Raw genomic sequence first — 25,841 nt, 5'->3', positions numbered from 1 at the left:
TTCTTACTGAAGACAGAGCCAAGCCAGACATTTTCCAAACTCATGAACAAGAGAAACCGTGAAGCCTAAAAGCAATATGATCAATTAATGAACATAAATTAATTAATTAAAAATAATATCATTTAAAAGCATGATTCTATTTTGTTTTTCTGGAGCCCTTTAGATGAAGATAACTTTGCCCCAGAATCCATCAGAAATATTCAAGGGAAAAGCTGGGCTGTTTAAGATTAAAAACAGTACAGCAAAGAAGAGGCTGAGGAGCCTTCACTGCATTGTTTAAAGATTTGATGCAAAGTATGTCAGAGGGAATCCATCAGGAAAAGGAAAATCGAACATGAACATGAACAGTAAGATGGATTTGCTCATTTTCTCCCAGGAATGCAATCTTCGGGGCGCTGACATTTGCCACTCTCTGAAACCCCAGCTAAAGAAAACCTAGCCCCGTCTAGCAGCCAGTCTCATTTCCAGCTTTCTTCCTTTTTGCCTCACAGCAAAATGGAAGAAATGATCCTGGGACCAGGTTTGGTTAAAGATGCCAGAAACATTTAAGATTGTTTTGTTGCTTTGCTTTTGTTTTCAAATAACCTGCAACTGGGGGATAGGATAGAGTGAATGTTTTTCCCAGAAATGGGCCTTTCTACAACTGGGTCATTTGGGTCTCTTTTCATTAAATAATTCATGTACAAATAATCAATGAACAACTGGAAATGATTATTTAGTAATTACATTTAGCTCCAACAGAAACAACCCATTAAGACAATAAGAGCACACAGGCTGTGATGGCCACTTTTAACTCGGAGAACACCAGTTGGAGAAACAAGCTCTGCTGGACTCCCTCCTCAGGGCCCCTGAAGGTCAAATTCAGCCTCCATGTTAGTGAAGGTCAATATCTTTCTCACCACAGTTTCAGGCTGAGACAACTCAGGGAAACAGGGTCTTGTGCACTAAGGCTTTGGAATAGGTTCGGGAAGTAAGTGATTGCAAAACAGTAAGATGGATTTGCTCATTAATTTAATGCATCCACATTGCATTTTCTCCAAAGCTAATGTTGCAAGCAATAATTTGGGAGGTTCATTTGCAATGGCCCATTCTGTGAGCCCCTGCATATCCCCACTTCATAATACCCCCAAAACCAACTCCTCCTCCCCCTGCCAGGTACCACACACTCCTGTGCCTTCCGACCTCTCTTGGGTTTGACAAATGAGAAGCACCAGCTGCAGGTGGAAGGATGGGAGGAGGTGATGGGTGATGTTTTCCCTGCTCTCTTTCACAACAGTGCCTGACAATAGCCACATCCCTCCACAGCTATGGTTTCTGCCAAGTGGCCCTCCTCCATAATTACAAATGTCACTGGACACTGATATCTACTACTTTTGTCACTTTGAACCAGGGATGGCAATGGTTTCCCACTACTGCTAGTTTCCAGTGCCAGACCCCCGCCCCAACATACATACACACGCACGTGCACACACTTTGTTTATTACAATGACTCCGCTCACAGGTCTGTAAAAGTCCCCTTTGTTAAACTCTCTTCATTCAAACCCTCTGTGGTAGATTCTATTTCCTGCCAAGGCCAAAATGTAACCATTTTTAAAAAAATAAATGTAGAAGTGTTCCTTTCCTGGTAGAGGCTGAGCAAATACAAAAGAAAGCCCATATCTATGGAAAAAAAATATACATGAACAAGACAAACGCCCCTCAAGCCTTGTGTTTTGGCAAACCTCACATATTTAATGTCAAGCTTAATGTCAAAAGATGCAAAATAGAGCTAGTAGTCTCTTTTCTAACTTCTACTACTCACTACTCGTTTGAAACGAGGAAAAGAAATCTCACCACTCACCCCCACCATTAAAAAAGGGGCAAAAGAAAAAAAAAAAAAACTACTCATTGAATAAACCCCAGGGAAGTGCAGTTCTAAAGACTAGTGATTCCCATAAATCCTATGGATGCCTAAAATCAACTTTTCTCCATTATTTAAGTTACTGTTTCTTTACAAATATAACAGCAACAACAACAAAAATGTTAAGAATCTTTTTCTTTAATCCCCAGAATTTATTTAGCTATATTGCAAAAGAGGTAACCATCTCTTCTTTCAAAAATTAGGTCCAAGTAATAAAAGAGAAAAAATTAAAAGTACTAGTTTATCTAAATCTTACAAAGTAGTATAGGAATGTTATACTGTTAGAATTCATTATTAAGTCTATGACTATCTCAGATGGTACTTCTTTTCTTCCATCTGGGCACTTATTGATTTAGCTATAAGGTACAGTTTCTCTTAGGGTAGGAGATCCAGAGCAGAGGAGGTCAAGAACAGGTTCTGTCAAAGTTTTGACTGTAGCTGGTTCTGCAATTACACATCTCTAGTAACTGCCCTGGCTGGGTAGCATCTGCTCCCCTGTCCTCTTCCCAAAGATTAAAAGCTTTTTACTGCAGAGAGTTCCTGGTTGCTTTAACAACCTTTAGTGGGTCCCTTAACCCTGACTATACCTCTGTTAAAAATACTTTGTTAAATCTGTTAGATATTCTCCAGAATCCTACAGAATGTGCCTTCTATGTCCCCCCAGATCCCTGATTGACATGAGCTCAACTTGAGGCATAGACTATGCTAATTGCCACTCAGGTAAGGGAAGGTCTCTCTGTACATGTTTTTCAGCACTAGTGAGCTGTGTCTAGACTCTATCCCCAGTTTTGGAAGCATAATAAGTGTTGAATTTTAGTGTCTGAGAAGCACCAGGAGAGCTTACTATAAATGCAGATTCAATAAAAACTAAGAAAGTATTAGAGATCCAAGAAGACTAAGGAGATACGACAATATGACAATTAAATATCATATGATGGTCAATCTTTTTTGTGCTGGGGATTGAACTTAGGGACTTGTGCATGTGAGGCAAGCATTCTCCCAACGGAGCTATTAAAATAAATAAATAAAAAGGATTTGTATTATAAATAAATAAATAAATGTCATATGATATCCTGGATTGAATAGAAAAAGGAAGTAGCAGAAAACTGAAGAAATCTAAATTGGTTGTGGCTTGGTTGACATTATTGAGCCTACTTTTACTTATTAATTTGGACAAATATATTATGGTTATATAAGAAGTTATCCTTAGGGGACACTAGATGAAGGAAATATAGGGACTCTCTGTACCTTTGTAATTTTTCTGTAAATATAAATTATTCTAAAATAAAATGTTTATTAAGGGGAAAAGGAGAGAAGATCCCTAGACCCCTTAATCCAACTAAGCAGGTAGTCTGAAGACAGAATCTTGAAAAGTATAGCCTGAAAAACTTAGAAAATATGAGCTCTGGTTGAGATATGGATGGAAGAAATTGTTTAGTGATGCTAAATTAAAAAAGAATAATTACTTGACTATTTAAAGAAAAGAGCCAATTGAAGCTTTGTCAAAGTTCACTTTCTCTTCCAGTTAATTAGAATGATTCATCCCTGGACCAGTTGCTGAATTTAGTTTCTTACATAAAAACACTTGAAAAGGTACAGGTAATAATAGAACCAAATGAAGAAAATAACAGTAACATTCTTCCACTCCTTCCTCCCCCTGAGACCAAGCATTTTTGCATCAGATTCTTTTAGCCCCCCTCCCAACTTGGAGTTTCCAAAAGAGCAGAGTCAACCAACGAATCTGTTGGATGGTGTTCTCCTCAGCCTTTCTGTAGTGGGTGTTCTGTTTCTCTGAGTGGAGTTTGAGCTCTCTGAAGGCAGGAGTTATATTTTCAGTTTCTCCTTTGGTTTTTCCCTACAGCTCAGTTCAGTACCCTCCACCCAGTATTTTGACATTCACACATGGACAGCTTATATTTCCCCCCCTCTATTCCCAAATTTTGGCCCATTTATTTTAGCTATAATTCTTATAATCAACATTTTCTGTGAAGTTGGCATATATTATGATAGGAGGACAGGCAGAGATGAACATGTTGGTGTTATTGTTATTCATTTCTTAACAAAACTATTTGCTGAGCATCTACTATGTGCCAAGCAGTGTTCTGGGAACTGGGGGTCCATCAATGAATGAGTTAGCAAGATAACCTCTGCCTAAAAGGAGCTTAAAGTCAATCAGAGAGACAGACCAGTAACCAGATAATTCCAAAATAAGCTACAAATTCCCCCTTCCCATCCTCACACTGTCCATCATGGGCAACTTGAGATACATAAAGATGCACAAGTTTAGAGATACCTTGTATAAAATGAGCCCTGAAGTTAATAAAATTGCACTGTATTAAGAATTTTATTGAATAAGTACATTTTTGATATTCTTGTTTATTAAAAAAAGGTAACTGTGAGATGATAGATATGCTAATTGGGTTCACCATAGTAACCATTTTACTATTTGTATCCCATAACATCATGTTGTAAGCCTTAAACCTACTCAAGTCTAAATTAAGTTCAAGTTCAAGGTCTGCCTCCTGGTAAGAATTGGATTTTAAAAGAGACATTCCTGAGCCTTCAAGGAGTAAAAAATGTGCCAGCTCAAATTATATGACTCTAGGATATTGGCTATTTTAAATTAAGGAATATTAAAAAAAAATAGCAGGTGCAAAAAAGATCACTTTGACCCTCATACTGTTTCTTAAAAGTAGGAGATGAAATTCCCACAGAGAAACTATCCTCCCTATTCCACAAAAAAAAGTCTCATTCTTATCATCAAGGACAAGAAGCTGAAGCCCAGGGAAATCTGTACAGAGGGACTGTGTCGAGCTGACCCTGGTCTTTCTAATAGCTTCTCTGCCCCATGGCCTGGCCTGGCCCACACCCTTCAGCATTGTTGCATTACACAGTTTCTGTTCTCTGCCCCATTGACTGTCTGAGTGATTGTCTTTAATGGCTTCTTTGGATCTTTATTACCTTATTAAGTTTCCTGTATTATGTAAAACTTGCATTAAATAAATTTGTATGATAAGCCAGGCGCAATGCGTATGCCTGTCATCCCAGCCACTCAGGAGGCTGAGGCAGGAGGATCACAAGTGCAAAGCCAGCCTCAGCAAAAGCAAGGCACTAAGCAACTCAGGGAGACCCTGTCTCTAAAAAAAATACAAAATAGAGCTGGGGATGTGGCTCTGTGGTCAAATGCCCCTGAATTCAATCCCTGGTACCAAAAAAAAAAATTGCATGATTTTTTCTTGTTCATCTCTTTTATGTCAATTTAATTCTCAGAGGCAGACAGAAGAAAAGGGGATGGGGGGGGGGCTCTAAGAGAAAAAAGGTAAAATTTTGCTTTCCCTGTATATCCTCCATCCCTCACTTGAAACAAGACTATAAATATATATATATATTTAAAGTTCTGTCTCCCTGTTTCAGGAGGGTCTGTTACTCCTTTGTAGCTCAAATAATGAATATAAAAGTGCTTTGACCCTTCCAAATGGCTCAAGTAAAACAAATGAATGACTTTAAACAGTCTGCCTATGAACTCCAAGGCCAAAAGCTGGTTGGTAAGTCTTTCCATGAGGCAGAAATTTCAGACAATAAAAAATTATAAAAAGCAATCCTTTCAATGATCTAAGCTCTGTTGCTTTGGAGTTAGAAATTAATGAGAATTAGATTAACATCAAAGAACTGTGTCCCTAGAGAGAAAAATATGGCATGATCTCACTCGTGTGAGGAGACTGTGTCTGTCTGTGTGTGTGTGTGTGTGTGTGTGTGTGTGCACGCACACACTATCATACCAGAGATGGAGAATGTGATTGGGGGCACAGGATAGGGCAAATGAGAAGTAGGTCAATTACAAAACAGCATATAGGTAGGATGAACAAGTTTAGAGACATAATATGCAAAATGATCACTGATGTTAAAAAAAAAAACCTGCACTGTATTAGGGATTTTGTTAAATAAGTAGATTTTTGATGCTCTTGTCAAAAAAAAAAGAAAGGTAACTACGATAATAGATGTACTACTCTACTTCACTATAGTAACCATTTCATTACCTATATGTACCTTATGACATCATGCTGTAAACCTCAAATATACTCAGTAAAGTTTACTTAAAGTACAGAAACAGGACTGTATCAGAAGGGGAGAGGTCACTTGGAAAGAAAGCAAACCTGCCATTTTATTCCTGGTAGGCCCAATCTTGCTTCAGTCTCTCTGAATAAACAAGAAGCCTCAATTACTCTGAAATTGAAAGGGATTTTTTAGCGAGGGTCGTACACATTTCTATTTTATTCCATCAGAAGCTTCCAAATCAGAGACAAAAGAAAAGCTGCTAGCAAGCAGTGCTAGGGTGTATAAGCCATTGAGCGGTTTTTGGCAAATATCTTATAAAAGATTACGCTTGAGAGAAGTTTTGAAAAAATCAGATTTCCTGCTTCAGATAAATATCATTTCTATTCTCAGCATATAAGGTAGAGAATGTTCCATCAGAGTAGTTTACCATTTTTCTGTCTGGAGAAGTCGATGAGTTCCTAAAGACTGTCTTTGGATGCCATGGTAACCACATGATTCTGGTCAGGTCTGTCGTGTCTGGAGTACAGTTTAAGAAATTTTAAAATGCTACCTGAGAAAATATGCAATGAAAACAGTCACCCCTGCTTCAGTACAAACTGGACATAGGACACACTCACTTCAGGTGCACAGGGTTTAACGCTCACGTGTTCCTAGCACTTGGGCGACCAAATGAATACAAGACGCTACCTCGGAGGACTCAGGGTGTGTGGTGCCCGGTGATCAGCAAGGGAATCACTAAATACATAAGAATGTAGAATAATTATGACATCATAATGTTGTAGTTGTTTTTCATTGAATTTTTTAATTCAAATTTTATTCTCTAGTTTTCGCCATGACTTCCACAATGGAAGTCCTTCATGAGAGTGATGTTGGTTAAATACAAACACAAGAAAAACTTGATGTTGAGCAGGAAGATAGTAATGGGATCAGAAAGAAGCTGAAGTTGCTCAATTGAGCCTCCAATTGCACTTAGCCTGAAAGACCAGGAAAGTAAAAGGAGAACGGTTGGCTTATACAAGGGAACAGCATTTTCAGTTTCCCTGGTAAGGCAAAATCATATTCACCATGTGGAACCTTCTGAGGTCTCCCTAGACAGTCTCCCTAGAGATAATAATTTCCCTTTACTTGAAATTTTTATTACTCAGTTTCCCATTGCTGTGCCATGGTACCCAAGGAAAAGAACTTAGAGGAAGAAAGATTTGTGTTGGCTCACAATTTTGAGGTTCTAGTCCATGACTGACTCCATTGCTGTTAGGCATATGGTAAACAGAAACATCAAGGCAGAAGGGCATGATACTTCAAAGCTTCTCACCCCGTGGCAGCCAGGAAGGGGAGGGAGAGAGAGAGAGAGAGAGAGAGAGAGAGAGAGAGAGAGAGAGATGGAAGATTGGGACTGCACAAGATACAGTCCCCAAGGGCATGGCCCAAGATCTCACCCCCTTCAATTTGAGTTTCCACCACCTCTCAATAGTCCACTCAGTTGTGAATTCATCAATGAATTAATACATTGATGAGGTCTGAGTCCTCATGACCCAGTCATTTTCCTAAATTTCTACCTCTGAACAATCCTGAGCAGTGCTGCATTGGGGACCAAGTCTTCAACACATGAGCCTTTGGAGAACATTGTAGATCCAAGAGCAAAATAATTATTATTTGATGGGCACTTCAGATTCTTCACGGCGGTGTGTTTGGTTGTGTTTTTATCACCTTAAGATCATATCAGGAACTGCTCTGGAGACACCATATACATGAACCAGTGAACATCTCAATCATTTCTATATTTGAGAAATGTGATCTCTGTAACCAAATGGTCTTCATAAACCCCATGAATGAGCTGAATTTCTTCAGGAAATACTTTGGAAGCACACACTTGAGAATCTAACTGAACCAAGAGCTGAAAGAGATTAAAAAAAAAAAAAAGAAATGACACAAACCACAACAAGGTTTATAGCAGCTCAGTTCATAATAACCAAACTATGGAACCAACCTAGATGCCCTTCAACAGATGAATGGATAAAGGGAATGTAGTATATATATACAGCAAAATATTAGCCTTAAAGAAGAATGAAATTATGGCACTTGCAGGTAAATGGATAGAGCTGGAGAATATCATGCTAAGTGAAATAAGCCAATCCTCCCCCCCAAAACAAAGGCTGAACGTTTTCCCTGATATGCAGATGCTAATTCACAATGAGAAGGGACAGGACGGCTAGGGAAAAATAGAGGTACTTTGCATTAGGCAGAGGGGAGTGAAGGAAGGGGAGGGGGGTGAGAGGGTAGAAGGGATAATCAAGACCAGTGTGATTCTGCAACATGTACAACAAGAAGAAGTTATACTCCATTTATGTATGATATATCAAAATGCATTCTACTATCATGTATAACTAATTAGAACAACAACAACAAAAAAGAAATGTCATGTCTGGCCCTTTTTTATCCTTCAGTTGGGGAGCCAAAGACAGACCCACAGAAAACACAGACAATACACATTGCTTCTCTCTCTTGCCCACTCTCCATTTGTTGACATCATGGAGTCCTTCTTTAGCTTCTACCTACCCACCATGGCCATTATCACTGCATCCATCTTTATGACTAACCCTCACCACCACTTACACACACACACACACACACACACACACACACACACCTTGCTCTCCCTGTGTAACCTAGAACACTGTGATCTTGCCATAGAATCCTCAATATCTGCTAGAATGTAGTTCAATGATAGATGCTTAAAATGCACATGGCCCTGGGTTCAATCCCTAGCACACCATGTAACAAATCAAAAAGTAAGCATAAACACGTCTTATATACCTGTAGTTCAAGTTATTTGAAAGACTGAGACAGGAGGATCCCTTGAGCTCAAGAATTGTTAAGACCCCGGGTCAAAAATGAATAAATAAATAAATAAATAAGGAACAGAATTCTCAGTATCCTTGTTCTTAATCTTTCCAACTCTGGATCAATTCTTTAGTCTTTGTTCTCTATCATTGAGAACTCCAGGAGAAAAAACCATGAAACCTCTTAGATACCTGGGAGGAAGTCACGAGAGACCAGTTAAGACTACTAACCTCCTAATTAGAATGTAAGTTCCTTGAGGACAGGGTACAGTTAACCTCAGGGCACCCCAGCAAGATCAATAAACCTTGGATGGATATTAATCCCACAAATAAGAAACCAGAGGGATCAACAGTCTTTGACAAATAATCTAATTTTTAAAGCATTCATACCTAGATGTTTAGATGAGGATAAACATGTGAAGTTTGTATGTGCTATTCCAAAATAAAGCATTCAAAAAAGCAGCCCCAGAAGGGCTTGCTACCTGTGAAACAACTAGTAAAAGATACTCTCTGGATTTCAGAGTCGTAAAACTCTTCAAACTTACAACTCTAAATGGTTTCTAACTTAAGAGTGTCTTCCTGTTAGTGAAAGCAATGGCGTGAGATCTCACCATATGAAACCACCTCTAGAGCTTCACCAAGTAGCAGGAGCCATCCTCGGGTCATATCTGTGTTTCCTCCATGGAAAAACAGAAGAATCTCTCCATCCATGTTAAGCACAAAAGCAAATGCTGAAGGATCCTGTAATATTTCATTTTAGAAAGGGGAAAGTTAACCTTCCATCAGGGCGGTGGCCACCGTGAGGCATGAGGTTTCCGGGGGACCCTGCTGCCTGAACAGGAGGCCCCAGGGAGTCCTGGGTACTTCGAGCCCACGTGGGAATGTGGAACTCTTTCTTTAAGCCAGGGGCAAAGCTCCTCCCTGCTGACTGGGTACCACTGCTCTGCCAAGCAGATCTCCTGCAGGCTGTGAACCTCGTAAGAGCTTGCCAGGAGCACACCAAATGTTGCCCGATTCTCCTACCAATGTAATAATATCTGACAAGAGGCTGATTGGACAGCACACAGTGTCATTTCCTCTAATTAAGGAACTCTCAAGAAAAACTGAAATAGCCATGAAGCACTGTCAGCAGGGCAATCAGCGCCCACAATTAGCTGTCAACTCCAACTCCTGGCTGAGCATTTGTGGGGAGCCGGGCCAGTTGTTATGAGTTTCCAAATCAGCACTGCAGCAGGAGTCAAAGATGACAAGGACAGAGAGAGGGGCCAGAGACTGCTGCACACCAGTGGCGCCTGCATCAACCTCCTCTGGTGAGGGGACCGGCAGGGTGCGTCACTGCAGAAGCTGCTGCCCAGTCCTGTGAGTGTCTTTGATTGCTTGTTGTTTCGAGGCAATGCAGAGATCTAACGAAGAACATTACAGCCAGCTTCTCCAGCAGCTGGATATCTGCTGGCTGCAGCCCAGGCTGTCATATGTCCTCAGTGACCTTTCTTTTCCTGAACAATTCCACCCATTCTTTAAAATCTATAAGCAGCTCCTGCCCTTCTCCTTTATGTGAGCTTCAACACACATGAACTCTCCCTTTCTTAGCTTCCCTATTACCATCTACAGCACAAGGGCATTATTAGCAGGAGTTGAGAAGATAGATAAAACAACAAATAGAACATGATTGTCACAATATATAATAATATATAACAATTAGCAAATGATACCCTCACACATGCATACTAAACAATTATTAAGAGGAACATCATTTTTCCTTCCCAACATTTCTGCCTGGGCACATGAAACAAAACTGTCTCCTGGAAACTGTTGGAAGGTGATTTCTCCCTGTCACTAAATCCTTTCACCCCCAAAGGAGTGACTTCCTGAATTGTTGAGATTGAGTATGGTTAAGTGCATAGAGGTCTGGTCACCCTTCCTTCTGTTTCTGCATTTTTCTTTCCCATGAAGAAGATTTTGGCAATAAAAGCAATGGAGAGCTCAACTATGGTAGAAACTCTTCATAATTTTAGCTCATTCTCTGACCCAGGATCCCTGGTCACAGAGCTAACCTGTGGCCCCCTGTTGGCCCGGCATCTGCATTTGGTTCTCCATCAACAGCAAACCTAACCCTGACTGCTCTGCTGCAGGAATCTGCCCAACTTAAAGGCCCAATGACCAGTCTCCCCTGTAGATCAAGGTGACCACTGAGATTAAAGCAGAAGTCATTGGCCAGGACAGACAAGTCTTTACCGAACACACAAACGAAAAGCATGACCTCGTGCCCTTCTCTGGTTATTTGCTTGGAACACGTATGTGATGGTCACAAAGTCAACAAGATACTTTAAAACAATTTAATGATATTTCCAGAAAACTTGACTTCCTGTCTCTTGCTAAATGGGGAAGAGGGATGTGTTTAAAAGACCTGAGTCTAAAAGGAAAAGGAAAGCAGAGGCTAGCTAATCCTACCTTGTGGCCAGCATTTTTATGGAACCAAAGGAAAGAGAACAGCTTAAGAATTGGGATAGAGGTAAAATTAACCTTCACCAAAAGTTGAGAAAACCATCCTTTGATCCGCCCCCTCCCACCATTCCAACACATAATGCTTAAAGTTGGGAAGATTAAAAACTTGAGGGATCTTGGCAAGAACCTGGATAGAAGAAGGGGTTCTCTTGCTAGGCCCCTGTGGGCTTGGTTTAAAAGCATGAAAAGCAGCTTCATTCAAGAACCTAATTTTTGAGCAGACACCAAGATGGAGAGAGAGAGACCTGCCTCAGGAGGCAGACTGCATAGGTGTCTTAGTCTGTTTGGATTGCTATAAAAAAATACCACAGAGTGAGTGGCTTATAAACAACAAACACTTATTTCTCATGGTTCTGGAGATACAGGTGCCAAAAGCTTCAGTGTTTGATGAGGGGGTCTTTTCCTAGTGCACAAACAGTCCTTGCTATGTACTCACACAGTAGGTAAGGCACACAAGTTCCCTCAGTCTTCTTTTTTAATTTTTTTAGCACTTTTTATAAAATGTTTTTATTAGTGCATCCTAATTATACATTATAGTGGGTTTCATTTTGACATAATCATATGTGCATAGAATATAATTTGCTCCATTTCAGTCCCCACATAGCACTTTAAAAAACACTAGATTGATTTCCTTTGCAATTAGTGGTTTCCTAGCAGGTGAAAACTCAAGACAATAAACCTTTTAAAGTATACAATGTGAGAATATTAAAGAGATCCATTAACGTCGAGAATTTTTGAGCAGCCGAGGAAGACAACCTGAGCCGCCTTTACTTATGGTGAGATATTCTAGGTTTCTCATCGCAGGGAGCCTGCTGCATTGTGGGTAATTTCCCTTAGAATTTCCTCAGGCTGCAGGTGAGGTGGCACAGGCCTGTAATCTCAGCAGCTCAGGAGGCTGAGGCAGGAGGTTCACGAGTTCAAAGCCAGCCTCAGCAATAGCAAGGTGCTAAGCAACTCAGTGAGACCCTGTCGCTAAATAAAATACAAAATAGGGCTGGGGATGTGGCTCAATAGCCAAGTGCCCCTGAGTTTAATCCACAGTACAAAAAGAATGCCCCAGGCTTCTTTTTAAGGGGCATGAATTCCATTCGTGACAGCTCCACCCAATTATCTAATCACCTCACAAAGACCCTCACCTCTTAATATCATCACTTTGGGGTTTCAACATGTGCATTGGGGGTTGGGGAGTTGGCCAGACATTCAAATCCTCACCACAGGTCTAGAAATCCTTTTAAGAGGAAACACCAGGAAAATCACTGCTAGAAGAGTCAAGGTTTTAGAATGCTAGGAACACAAAGCTCAAGGAGGAAATTAAAAAAAAAAAAAAAAGCTTTAAATATTCATAACCATGGTAATTGTTCAATTAAACTAAGTTGAATAATTTAGCTACAAAATGCATTTAAATTCATTAATTTTGTGCCTTGTACCTCAGGGTATCCTTAGAGTTATCTTCACAATATTTTGATAGGAAGAATTTTAATCTCATTATTTAAAGTAGAGTTGGCTACAGAAAAAAAAAATTTGAAACTGTGATTATGTAAAACATTGCTTCTCAACCATTCAAGTGCGTATGGATCACTCTTATCAATCTTGTTAAAGTGCAAATTCAGATTCATCAGGTCTGAGCTGGGGCCCCTGATTCTGCTCTGAGCGGATGCTGATGCCATTGAACCCAAGTGTACACAAAAGTAACCAAAATAGTTCTGGCATCATATGAAAGTATAAATTACTGGGACAGGGGCAGACTTCATGGATCAGCTATGCCTTTTATTCAGCAGTGGAGTCAATCCGTCAGGCATCGGATGGGCTCACTTTCTGGATAGAAAATGGCCCAATCACAGAGGAGGTATGGATTTATATAGGTTACACACTGGGAGATTAACTGACCATTGAAGACTTTAGCAGAACATATCAGTTGGGGCATTCAGAAAACATGTTATAAGAATCTGAAATTTATTTTAACTGGGCAGAGTTTTTTTTTTTTTTAAGAGAGAGAGAGAGAGAGAATTTTAATGTTTATTTTTTAGTTTTCGGCGGACACAACATCTTTGTTGGTATGTGGTGCTGAGGATCGAACCTGGGCCACACGCATGCCAGGCGAACTCGCTACTGCTTGAGCCACATCCCCAGCCCTGGGCAGAGTTATTATAGGACAAGAAAAGAGAGTCCATTGCACTGTCACTGGGAAAGGATGTATTAGGAAAGGATCGATGTTATCAGTGCTTCACTGCTCCCTCCCTCCCTCTTCCCAGGCCACTGTTTAAGGGGTTGTCATTTCCATTCACCAAGACCACCACTGGAGTAACAGAAACATCAAAGGTTAAATACATCCAAGCTGGAAGTCGAGGGAACCACTCCTGAGATGCAGGGAACCAGGAGGATCTGCCGGAATTAGTGATACACTCCTTAGTTCCACAGACCTCAGTAGTCCTCTTTCTAATCCTTTATTTCACACTCCTCTTCTGGGCACTTCTCCAGGACACCTGTTCTGCTGTCTCCTTGTCTTTTTCATCTCCCTCTCATGAAGGCAGATCTGTCAGGGAGAAGCAAGTCTTCCTCTGTCCCTCACCCCAGACCTCAAATTAAGATATTCTATATTGTTCAATTCCTGCCACTGAGGCCTGTATTGCCTGAGAGGAAAAAAAAAAAAAAGACTGGGAATGATTGGCCAAAATGTATTGCTATAATATGTGTATGTAACAACAAATCACACCATTATGCACAACTGTAATGCACCAATTAAAAATATGAAAAAAAATTGCCAGGAGCCGTGGCACATGCCTGTAATCCCAGCAGTTTGGGAGGCTGAGGCAGGAGAATTGTGAGTTCAAAGCCAGTCTCAGCAAAAAGCAAGGCATCAATTCAGTGAGATTCTGTCTCTAAATAAAATACAAAATAGGGCTGGGGGTGTGGCTCAGTGGCCAAGTGCCCTGAGCCCAATCCTCAGTAACCACACACCCATCAAAAAAAAAAAAAAAAAAAAAAAGAAAGAAAGAAAAGAAAGAAAAAAATGTATATATAAGAAAAAAGAAGGAAAAAAAGAAAAGTCAAATATAGCCAATCCAAGAAAAGAATAACATTTTAATCCTCTCTGTTTTCCTACTAAGTTTTGGATTATGGTTTTCTGCTTTCTTTTGGTTCAGCTTTTATTCATTTCTGACTGGCAATTTTATTTGCACCAAAACTTACATCAGTGACACTTAAAATGATGCAACACTGTTTGGCATCCACTTATACTGTAGAAAAGCACCAAGAATATCAGTCTCATCCTAACAACAAGAAAAAGCTACATAATCAACAAAATCATAACTTGTATTGAGCCCTTCAGAAAGCAAGGCCTCAAGGCAACCAGGGGAACTAACTTGCAAATAGTGATATGCCTCTCCAAGAGGAAACAGGACACATACACTGTCACTTCTGGCAGGACATAGTAGGAAGAGGTGGCCATCATAAATGCAGACATGAAAAAACAGCTAAACTCTGAATGAGTTTTTAAAGGACAAGTATGGGCTAGCAAGGCAACGTAGAATCCCTGGGAGCCTCAGAAGTATAAATTCAATATCTTTCTTTCTCTTTCTCTCTCTCTCTCTCTCTCTCTCTCTCTCTCTCTCTCTCTCTCTCTTTCAAGCTTTTTTTGTCCACCTGTCTGCAATGGGTGCTCATGAGAAAGATAAGGGCAGGGTTAGGGACTGGAGAATGCTTCCTTTAGTGGGACACAGGCAAGAAATTCTATCAATTTTTCATAATTTTATTTCAAATTAATCCACAGGTTTCAACCACTGGACAAGGAGCAGAAAACCTCCCCAATTCCCATGTCAGAGCAAAGATCCTTTGGTCCTTGGAAAGGGACAGAAGCAATACCCTGCCATCTGCCCCAAGGAAGAACAAGAAACTCTCAGGTCCAGAATCCTGCACTGACACAAACAGGAAGTCTGCTCTCACTGAGAGAGGGGCAGGAAACTCTCTCTCACCCAAGACACCCCACAGATACAAGGCAGAGATTGACCACTATAAAGAGCAGGAAACTGACAAAGCTCAGCCCCAAGGCCCAGATATAAAAGGCCTAAGACTGAGGTTAACCAGAAGAACTGAGAAACCATCTTCACAGCTTTGCACTGAGCAATGACCAAGAGCAGTCTAGTGCTAAGAGATGAGTACAAAACACAGAGAAAGAGCACATCTGCGGAGCAGGTGTGGAAAATCTTCTGGAAGCAGGTGTGGAGCAGGTGTGGAAGATCATCTGGAAGCTGAGGATGGAGCTAGAACACTGACAGTTTGTTATACCAAACAAAACTCAGCATACGGCAACTCACTGGAGAAATCTGAAGTCTTGTACACTTCAGTTAACTACAGAAATTAGAAGCACAACCCCACCCAAACTCACTACTAACCAATAACATTGTCAAGCACCAATAAGATTGACTCAGCCTCTGTCAACAGCCCTACAGAAGGAGAGATATATTCATTATTTAATTTATTAACCAGTATTCTATGAAGAGGGACTCTAGAGAATGGGAGAAAATCTTTACCACCTGCACCTCATATACAGCATTAATCTCCAGGATATATGAAGAACACCAAAAAAACAAATAACCCAATCAATAAATGAGCAAAGGTGCTGAACAGACACTTCACAGAAGAAGTAATAGGATAGGGCAACAAATATATGAAAAAATGTTCAACATCTCAGCAATTAGAGAAATGTAAATTAAAACTACACGGAGATTCCATTTCACTCTAGTCAGAATGGCAATAATAAAGAATACAAGTAACAAAAAATGTTGGTGAGATTGTGGGGGAAAAGGTACACTCATACATTGCTGGTGGGAATGCCAGCAGCCACTCTGGAAAGCAGTATGGAAAACTTGGAATGGAACCACCATTTGACCCAGTTATCCTACTCCTCAGTATATACCCTTAAAATCAGCATACTATAGTGATGCTTCCACATCAATGTTTATAGCAGCTCAATTCACAATAGTTAAGCTATAGAACCAACCTAGGTGCCTTAGATGAATAGATAAAGAAAATGTGGCACTTATACACAATGGAATATTACTCAGCCAGAAAGAAGAATGAAATTATTTGCATTTACCAAGAAATGGATGGTAACCAAGGCTATCCTGCTAAGTGAAATAAGCCAATTCCAAAAAACCAAAGGCCAAATGTTCTTTCTGATATGCAGATGCTTACTCACAATAGGTGGGTAGGGTAGGAGAAGAGTGGAGGTTCACCAGATTTAACAGGTGAAGAGAGGGAGGATAAGAATGGGAAAGACTTTAGAATGAACCGGACATAAGTTTCCTATGTTCGTACATGAATACACGACTAGTGTAACTCCATATCATGTTCAATCACAAGTTACACTTCATGTATATATGATATGTCAAAATACATTCTGCTGTCATGTATAACTAAAAATAACAAATTTTTAAAAAACAATGTTCTATGAACACTGCTTGACCTTTAATTAAAATTACAAGATACTCAAAAAACAAGAAAAATAAAAAACAACTCATTGTCAAGATCAAGCAATGAACAGAACTGGACAGAGAGATGTCCCAGATATTGAAAGAATTGAGGTTTTAAAATATCTATGATTAACATGTTAAAGACTCTCACAGAGAAAAGAAAAATGATAAATTGCAAGAAAAGATGGAGAGTCTCAGTAGACAGAGGAAAACTATAGGAAAGAATCAAATATAAATTCTAGAAGTAAAAAGGCAACATTGGAAGTGAAGAATTTCTTTGACAGTCTGATCAGTAGACAGAAACAGTTAAGAAAGGAGTCAGTAAACTAAAAGACAGTCAAAGGGAAAGGAGAACTTAAGAGAGAGAGAGAGAGAGAGAGAGAGAGAGAGAGAGAGAGAGAGAGAGAGAGCTGTTAGTATAGGACCAGGCTATAAATAGTGATATACGCATGTTATTAGAGTTCCAAAGGAAGGAGAGAAAGAGAGAGGTGAAAAGTGATTAAAAGAGGAAAAGGACAGGTTTTTTTAGCATGTAGTATTAGAAAATGTAGTCATTCATATAACATGAGTAACTAAATGATTCATATAACATGAATAATGTGAACTTTGACCTTTCCTCAGACAAGATACAAACTTACCTCAAAAATGAACCAAATAACTGTACAACTTAACAGGGTAAAATTTCTAAAATTTCAGCAGCATATGAAAACTTTAGTTCCCCCTTAGCCTCTCTTGCACTTGGAATTATGAGTCTTTGTAATTTTAGCAATGAGAATTAGTTTTTAATGTTATCCCATTATAGTTTCAATTTTACACAAAATGGTGTTGAGCATCTTGGGGAAGTGTTTTTTCAAATCATGCACCTGTTTTTAAAATTAAATGCCTTCATATTATGAAACTACTATGGGATGTATTTTGTATACAAACCCTTTATCAAATATGTGTACAATTTCTAAAATAAATAAAATCTTTATACCCTCGGTTTAGCAAGAATTTCTTAGGACACAAAACTATTCCTCCATAAAAGAAAAAAAAAACTATAAATTGAACTTCATCAAATTTTTTAGATTACTGCTCTTTGAATAACACTTTTTATAACATGAACAAACAAGCTGGAGACTGAGAAAAGATATTTGCAAAGCACATATTTAATAAAGGGTTTGTATACAAAACACATCCCATAGTAGCTTCATAATATGAAGACGCATAATTTTAAAAACAGGTGAATGATTTGAAAATACACTTCCCCAAGATGCTCAACACTATTTTATGTAAAATTGGAACTACAATGGGATAACATTGCAAACTAATTCTAATTTCTAAAATTACAAAGACTCATAATTCCAAGGTCTAGAGAGTCTGTGGAGGAACCAAAGCTTTCATATACTGCTGATTGGAACGTAAAATGTCATGGTCACCATGAGAACAGTTTGGGGATATTTTTTAAATAATGTTAAACATGTCCTCACTACGGTTCCAACGTGATGCAGTAAATCCACTCCTAGTAAAGGGCTTATTGGAAGAAGAGATGTGTCTGTTTCTGAGTTTCAGAGAAATGAAAATGCATGTCCGCACAGAGGCCTGTTCATGAATATTTATAGCAGCTTTCTCCACAGTAGCCAAACTCGGTAAGTAACCCGAACATTTATTAATTGGTGAAGGGATAAGTGAACCATGGTTCATCACACAATACAATTGTACTCAAAAATAAAGGAACACACTACTGGTATTTACTACAACATGGATGAATCTCAACAAATGTATGCCAAGTGGAAGAAGTTGAAATGAAAAACTATGTGCTACACAATTCCACTTATATATTCTGGGGACAAAAAAGGAAAAATGGAGGGAAAAATCAGCTGAAGCTAGGGAGAATGGATTGAGCACTAAGGACCACTCTTTGGGGTGTTGGGCATAATCTACATCTTGACTGTGGTGGGAGTTGCACCACTGTATATATTTGTTGAAACTTTCCAAATCTTGTCTTTTAAGAGAGTAAATTTTACTGGGTGTTAATTAAAACTCAGAAAAACTAACCAAAATAAATGAATATAATAAATAGTCCCTTGGCAAAAGAATGGACTTGGTTCACTAGCTACCCACATAGAAAAAAATTAATCTTTACTCTCTATCTCAGACCATGTATAATGAAATGGAGTCTACATGAATTATAGATTAAAATGTAAGGGTAAAATAACAAAGCTTTCAGAAGAAAGCATAAAATATCTTTGTGATCTTGGAATAAGGCCAAGATTTTTTAATCTAACTACAAAGGAAAAAATTGATCCTTGACACTATTTTAAAGAAATTTTCATTCCTTAGAAATAGAGTAAAAAGGGAAATCAAAAAAAGAGAAGATATTTGCACTGTGTGTGTGTGTGTTCTAGTCCTACCAAGGCCTTATGTCCAGAATACATGTCATTTAAAATGTCTATAATTAAAAATATAATTTAATAAGAAAGGCAACTCAATTTTTTCACATTTTTTAAAACATTTGAAAGTGCTTTTCACAAAACAAGATATCCAGTAGTCAATTCATCTATGAAAAGATTCGCAGCCACATTAGTCTATAAGGAAATGCAAATTAAAAATTGAATGTTACGATACAAAATACCCACAGGAAGCAATTCAATGAAAGTAAATAAATAAATAAAAACAGAAATATCTTGGATTGGAAAGAACATGGAGAAATTAGAACACTCATGTACTCCTGGTTGGAGTATAAATTTTGAAACTGATTCAACCATCTCAGAAAACTGATAGTATCTTCTAAAGCAGACCACGGATCCTAAGTCCCAGAAACTCCCCTCTTGCACATGTAGCCAAAAAACATGCACCTGTAACCAAAAGTGTAACAACAAAACTGACTAGAGAAAAAATACCAAAAAAGTCATAAACTCAATCCATAGGTGAGAATATCAGACCCAGTTTTACTGTCAAGTTCTACCATACATTCAAATAGCAAGTAATTCCAATATTTTAAAAATCAATTCTGATAAGGAAAATACTAGAAAGAAATTTTTTATTCAATCTAACTTATGAATACAGTCTAGCAAACTACATATAAACATATAGCTAAATATAGAAAAATAATATATTATGACCAAGTTGGTTTTATCTCATCACTGCAAGTTAGATTCATTTTTAAAAAAAAAATCCTTAAATATAAAAAAAAAATCACACTTAACAGATGAAAGAATATAAGTCATTTGGTCATCCCAGTAAATACAGAAAAACATTTAACAAAATTTAGTAAACTAGGAATAAAAGAGAAACTTCTTATTTTTATACCAGCAATTAAATCCAGGGGTGCTTTACCACTGAGCCACATCCCCAGCCCCTTTTAACTTTTATTTTGAGACAGGATCTTGCTAAGTTGCTTAGGTCCTCTCTAAATTGCTGAGGCTGGCCTTGAACTTACAATCCTCCTGTCTCAGCTTCTGGAATCACTGGGATCATAGGTGTGAGCCACCACCCCCAGCAAAGAGAAACTTCTTAATCTGATATAGAATGTTTATCAAATGAGTGTACCATCATTAATTTATTACACTTTGGCTAGTGTTGAATATTTGGATTCCCTTTCTTCTTATTTTGTTGAATATTTAGATTCCCTTTCTTTTTATTTTGTTGTTATAATTTAGGGTGGAATGAATATCTTTGTGCGTATTCATCAAATTGCCTAACTTCTTAATGCCTCTGATTCCTCACGGATAGGATACACCTAACACAGCAACTAACTCATATGGGTATGAAAAGGGTTAAATATAACATTACATTCAGGTCTTAGGGAGGCAGGAAAAAAAAGTATGGCTTAAAAATCTGAGAAACACTTGTTCTGTATTTACCTGGTGGCGGATCTCCCACAGCACACCGAAGGCTCAAGTCAGATGTCACTCTGTCAAAAACAAAGAAAATCATTATTTTAGATTATCAGGAACTAAGGATACACTTACTATCTGAAGACCGCAACCCGTGGTGGGACTGTCACCTGCTCTAGGATTCCTGGGCATCATCTGACACTTTCTTCCATCCCATCCTCTAGCCCTCTAATGCGTGGAGTGTGACCCTGCCGTGGTCCTCATCTGCCTGGGATCTACAGCACTTCATTTTTGCCACAGCCTGGGTGATAATTCTAAAACTTGAGTAGGACACTCTTCTCCTGAAACCCCTTCCACAATTTCCTCTGACCCCTTCCATGGAGGACAGACTCCTTGCCATGGTTAGAGGGCCCTGCCTCCACTTCATGCCCTTGTCGTTCATTCCTGTACCACTCTGGGTTCCTGCTGCTCCAGTGGTCCTTGAGCTCCCTGCTCCTGCACCTCCCTGCTGTCGCATGCACTTCTCACTCTGACAGCCCTGTCCTTCCTGCTTCCCAAATCCCTTCCACCACCGGGCTCACTCCCATGCATCCTTCTGATTTCCACCTAAGAGTCCAGCTGCTGCCCTTGACTGTTGGACTCCCCGTGAACACGCCCAGAAGGCTGTACTCTTCCTTCTGCAACACCATACCATGCAACGCGTTTACTCTCTGGTCTCCCCTGTGACAAGGAATCATCTCTGTTCTCAGCTGTACCCTCCATGCCTAGCCCAGCAGTAGTCTCCCAGAAGACACTGAAGTCCTCATTGAGTAAATCTGTAGCTTCCCAATTCATCGTTTGAGTCATACTGACAATTTCATAGGTGTCTCACTTCAATACCATGTTTCATTGATTGTTATGATTCGCTGATCAGAAGCAATGTATTATATACACAAAGAAGAAAATGGCAGCACATTGAAATGTGATAGAAGGCTAAGACGATATTTTTAATGCTGTACTTATTATTGCTTTTTTTACATATGGTGTTTTATTTTGTCTATAAAATGGAAAATATGAAAATATAAGTGAAATAAATTGGGTAGGTATTTCCATTTAAATTGGTGTCCACACAGTATTGTCCTCTGTGCTACCAAGAACATAAGTGGTATGGCATTTCTTACAAGAAGGCTCAAGGATTGACTTTGGGACTTTTTCCTAAGTTTATGACATCTTTGAACAAGTATTGATGTTGGCAAGAAAATCTTAGTAATACGTGTCAACAATTTGATTTCAGCCTAAGACCCACATTTCTTTCTCAGTCATCCTATGCATCACTGACAGAAACCATCAGGGGCTTTACTTCATACAAACAGAACCGTAATTTCACATAAGGACAGGCACTGCCACTACAGAGACTCTACAGAGACCTTTGCAAAGTTAACAAAAGAAGAATGCAAGTTCCCTCCCCGCCCCCCCCACACAGACCATATTCACTCACATGTGGTTAGAGGCATGACCACAAAATTTTATTCCTCACATATTGGGTGGGGGACAAATCAGCTCACATTCCTGTAGCTAAGCCCTGGCCCTGGTGCTTCCTATCCAGAGGAAGAAGGCATTTCTGACTTCCCACTACCCAATGGAGGACAGCAGTCTCCCTGAGGAGTCTCTCCTAACTATTTTTTTGTCCTATTAAAAATGTTTAAAGGCACAGTTTTTTGATTAAATTTAAGTTTCTCACAAACCTATCATCACATTAGAACAGGAAGCCATAGTGCCAGAAGTTTCCTAATCCTCAATCCAGCATTTCAAGACCTCATGGGCTTGGTTTTAAAGACTGAAAAGTGGTTTAAAAATAAGGAGTAAAAGGAGAAAAGCCAATAGACCTCTCTGTGACTCTGTTTCCTCATTCGTAAAATGGACTTGTAGGACTGGATGATTATTAGTTCAGGGTGGCAGCAGGAAAGAGATGATATACTCATGAGTGAACTTTAATGAAGGGGACTATTTAGAAGGAATGAGCAAGGTTAAGGAAATCACCATGGGGTGGTGACATGGGTGCCCACCATGGGCCAAATCAAAACAGAAACCAAAGGACAGAGAGGCCCATTGGTGTAGTTTAAGGAGATAAGCCTCCCAGGACCCAGAACAGTATGGGAAGGAACAGATTGGGTTTGAAAGGATGAACAGAGAACATGCAACCCACGGAGTCCCTGGGCTGTCCTGGAGCTCCGATTCCCTGTGAGTGTTCTGATGCAGAATCCAGCTTTGGTTACAATTCACAATAGCCAAACCATGGACCAGCCCAGTTCTCCACCGATGGATAAAAGGATAAAGAATATGTGGAATAGATACACAATGAGGTTTTATTCAGCCACAAAGCAAAATGAAAGTATGTCACTTGCAAGAAGATGGATAAAACTTGAGAATATTCTGTTAAGTAAAATAAGCCAAGCTCAGAAGGTCAAGGGTTGTAGGTTTTTTCTAAATGTGGAAGCTAGAAGGAAAAAAGAAAAATAGAGGCAGGGAGGGGGGATCTCATGAAAATCAAAGGGAAATCAGGAGAACGGAGGTAAGGCAGGGGGAGGAGGAGGGCAAGGGGGGAGTGCTGGGGAGTGATACCAGCAATATATATACCTGCACTCACACCCAGGCCAGAATGATTATTCCATGTTAAAAAGCAGGAGTTATGGAGTGCTCATTCCTAGGACCAACAGAGGTATGAGAGTCTTAATTTAAAGAATCAAGAGGATCCTATTGAAAGTCCATATTGTTATACTATGTGCATGAACTAATACGTAACAATACATCCCACCATTTTTAACAACTATAATACACCAATAAAATATGGGGAAAAAAGAATTAAGCTTTGCTGTGGCAAGAAGAAATTTCTGAATATTTATTCCCAAGATTTGAGCAACATCCACCAGGATACAGCTCCTCCTTATTGAGTGTGCTTAGGTCAGAGAGCAGCTCTCACTCTCTGCTCTCGGAAACAGCTCCCACCTGTTCACTCAACAGTCCCTGCTTTGCTTTAATGGAGCTCTTACAAATGTGGGATTCTGTTGGATTCTGTTGATCCAGAAGTGGATCAGTCTGTGTTTGCTGCTTTAGAAAAAAAGTTTCCAGCAGAAGTGAGGAGGGGAAAGGCTTTTGACTGTAAGCGAGGCCCTTAATGGGTCAGAGAATGGACATCACAAAGACTTGGGGAAGTACTCACCACACCCAGGCCAGAATGATTATTCCATGTTAAATTAAAGCATGGACCTCATTGACATTTCAGTTCCTAAGAAAAGAATTCCCGAATCCTTTCTTATCAATCCAAGAGAGTTAATGGTAAGCACCACGTGGGTCGTTTCCTCATCTCACAACACCTTTTAAAATCTCCCAGTCTCTCCCTTCACTGGGCCAGTACTCCAAGTATCACGTGCCCACCATGGGCCAGGAGTTATGGTGTGCTCATTCCTAGGACCAACAGAGGTATGAGAGTCTTAATTTAAAGAATCAAGAGGATCCTATTGAAAGTCCATTTGAATCCACTGCTGCTTCTCAGGAAACTTCTATCATCCCCCACCCTAAAATCCCAGCTGTGGTGCTGGCCAGTTTCTAGCATCTCCTGACTTGGAGAGAAGGTGCCCTGCTCCAGAGCACGTGGGGTTTTGCCGAGCTCAGCCATTAGAGAGATGTCATGCTGTGCTGTGAGAGTGCTCTTAGAATAAAGGGGAATCACACTGGGCTAGAACGAAAACCCATTTGGAAAGAAACAAAAATAAGTTTTCAGAGAAAAGCATGTGTTTGCTTCCTTCCAATAAGCCAAATTATTTCCAAGAGGCTTTATCAAGTGAAGGAAGACTCTTAACTTCTGATAAACAACACAATAAATGGAGGAGAGAGGCTGCCATCCCCACTACTCTGAAAAGGGAGTCCAACTGGGGCAGAGAGGTCAGTATTGAGCCAGCTAGATGACCGTGGCCACACTGCTTCACCTCTCCTTCCAGATAAGAAAAATCCCAACTGCAAAAGTGCTAGAGATGGCGGGCACAGAGGTGCACACCTGTCATCTCAGTGGCTCAGGAGGCTAAGGCAGGAGGATCGCAAGTTCAAAGATAGCCTCAGCAACTTAATAAGGTGCTAAGCAACTCAGTGAGACCCTGTCTCTAAATAAAATACAAAATAAGGCTGGGGATGTGGCTCAATCCCCAGTAACTCCCCCAGGGGGAAAAAAAAAAGATAATTATCAAGGTCCCTTCCAGCCCTAAGAATAAATGACTTTCAAGCTGGGAAATGGATTTTCAAATTCAGAATCCGAGGATTTGACCTTGAAAAATGAAGTTAAAAAAGAAGAACTGCCGTGAACAGCCAACAAGGTTCTGGGCTGACAAGAGGAAAAGGAAGCACAGTGCAGATCTTGTCCTCCTGGTGTCTCAACACAGCCTTGGTGCATCTCCGCTCAGAATGGGCTATTGCATGCATCTCAAGAACGCCCTTCCATAAAAGGGATCCTCCCGTGTGGCTCCTCTGTAACATTACACAGAGCAGTTCTGCCGCCGCAGCTTCACTCCGCTCCGGACTCAACTTTGGATGAAACTATCCCAACTGCATGATCCGTCAAGTGTAAAGTCTAATCTTTGTTGCTTTTTTTGCCAGAGTCCTTAGAAAGAAGAAAGCCAGATGTGGAACTTGTCTGTTTCATGGGAAACTGGGAAGCAAACAGAACGCAGCAAGGCCAATTGTAATATTTTACAGTTTTTGAAAAGCCACCATCTAAACATACCAGAAATAACAAATTTTCAAAACTGACAAAGTCGAATGTCTCTTGAACACCAAAAAAAAAAAAAAAAGCCTGTTATGAATAATTCTGAATAAAGCAATCTGTCAGTTGTAAAATGCAAGTACTTCTTTATAAATAGTTTGCGTGTTTCCAACTCTCTCAATAGATACCATTTTAACATATGAAAAATATTCAGAGAGAACTCCATCAACTTCAGAAAACATTAACTTACCAGTTACTTCCGTAACATCAGGCTGGCTCTCCCAGAAGCCCTTAGCACTTACCATCCCTTGCCCAAACCTGCCCCTCCTCTACCTACTGCTTTCCCTTCATCACAGAAGCCAGGAGCCTGGGCATCCTAAAATCTTCCTCCTCATCATCTCACCGATAACCAGCTCCCTTAGATCATGTCTACTGAACATCTTGGTCTCCTCTTCTTCTTGTTGCCACTGCATTAGGTCAAGCCTTCATCCTCTATTTACTAAAAAATTTCAAATCTTC

At 39.7% G+C, this 25,841-nt stretch overlaps 1 protein-coding gene across 2 annotated transcripts in view; it reads right to left on the bottom strand.

The window, feature by feature from the left end:
* Ncald (neurocalcin delta) overlaps window positions 1-25,841 on the bottom strand; it is a 400,581-nt gene that overhangs the window by 267,135 nt on the left and 107,605 nt on the right. For both annotated transcript variants that reach the window (XM_026384930.2, XM_077800667.1), the window contains exon 2: window positions 20,618-20,667. The gene's annotated coding sequence lies outside the window, so the exon portion shown is untranslated. The remainder of the gene's footprint in view (window positions 1-20,617; window positions 20,668-25,841) is intronic.

This window comes from Urocitellus parryii, chromosome 7 (genome assembly GCF_045843805.1).
Source record: "Urocitellus parryii isolate mUroPar1 chromosome 7, mUroPar1.hap1, whole genome shotgun sequence".
Classification (NCBI taxonomy): Eukaryota; Metazoa; Chordata; class Mammalia; order Rodentia; family Sciuridae; genus Urocitellus; species Urocitellus parryii.
The sequence above is the reverse complement of the archived record's forward strand: the minus strand, read 5'-3'. Positions and strand labels throughout refer to the sequence as shown.